The 1,040-nt window shown below is 50.5% G+C and overlaps 1 protein-coding gene across 2 annotated transcripts in view; it reads right to left on the bottom strand.

Moving 5' to 3' along the window:
- The window catches only part of Gchfr (GTP cyclohydrolase I feedback regulator), a 4,995-nt gene that overhangs the window by 712 nt on the left and 3,243 nt on the right, over positions 1–1,040 (bottom strand). The gene's annotated exons all lie outside the window — the stretch shown is intronic.

Here is a 1,040-nt window from a genome sequence, read left to right as displayed (position 1 = left end):
CTTACACCCAGGGCATCCCGCAGCCCAGGCATCTTATACCCAGGGCATCCCGCAGCCCAGGTGTTTTCACAGTATGCTGCTAGGAGCCACATAGTTCTTTGTCAAGAGCCCTTCCCCCTCTCTCTCTGCAAGGAACCAGCAAGACCTAAACAGACATCATCAAGGACTGAGGGAATCTTCTCACATTCCAGAGCTGCCCAGAGCTGTCACCTTGAACTGTCAGGAGGATCTGGACCCTGAGATAGGCTCTTAGATAAGCTGCCCTATGTCCCAGGGCAGTGGCGCCAAGGACCCTAGATGAATCACTAAATGTATTAGACTTGCAAATAACTCTTCCCAATTATTTCTCTCACTGTATACCTTTGATCACTCCCCCCCTCTCCAAATTGTATTTAACCTGAGCATCTCCCCTTAGTAAAAGAGACTATGACAAACATGCATGGTCTTCGTCTCTTTCTTTATTCCCATTTCTCTCTAGGTTTGTGATCCCCCTCAAGGTCCATGGAATAAAGTGTCCCGCGGGCCAGGGCAAGCACCCATACAAAGCTAGTGTCTACTCAGTGCCAGGCCTGTTTGCTGGGCACTTGCCTGGTGACAGGCGAAGTGCACAGCCCCAGTTCTGTTAAGGAACACACTTGCTACACACTTGTTTTCTCTCAACAGTGTGATGAAAAACCATTACTCTTCCTGACGACACATGTGGGTAGCTTTGCCTGCCTTGAGTAGCAGGTCCCAGGGTAGCCTTGGAGCTGCTGAGTGGTGTTAGTCTGTCCTCTGAGTAGCCTGCCCTCTGTGGCTCCTCTCTGGCTATCCTGCAATCCTGGAGCTGCAGATAAGTTTAGCGCCTGATAGCACCTGGATTCAGGTGCCATTTGCTGTCACAGAGAAAGTTTGATTTCCCTGGATTTGTACAGAGCAGGAAGCAGATAAGGGGCCCAAACCCCAAGCTTGAAGCAAATGTCTAATGGCAAGAGATGCAAGTGGCTCCTCTGTGCCTTGACCAAGGGGTTGGGATCTGTTGGTCTCTCTCCTCTCTTCCC

The sequence above is a fragment of the Mus pahari genome, chromosome 3 (assembly GCF_900095145.1).
Source record: "Mus pahari chromosome 3, PAHARI_EIJ_v1.1, whole genome shotgun sequence".
In the NCBI taxonomy this organism is placed as follows: Eukaryota; Metazoa; Chordata; class Mammalia; order Rodentia; family Muridae; genus Mus; species Mus pahari.
The sequence above is the reverse complement of the archived record's forward strand: the minus strand, read 5'-3'. Positions and strand labels throughout refer to the sequence as shown.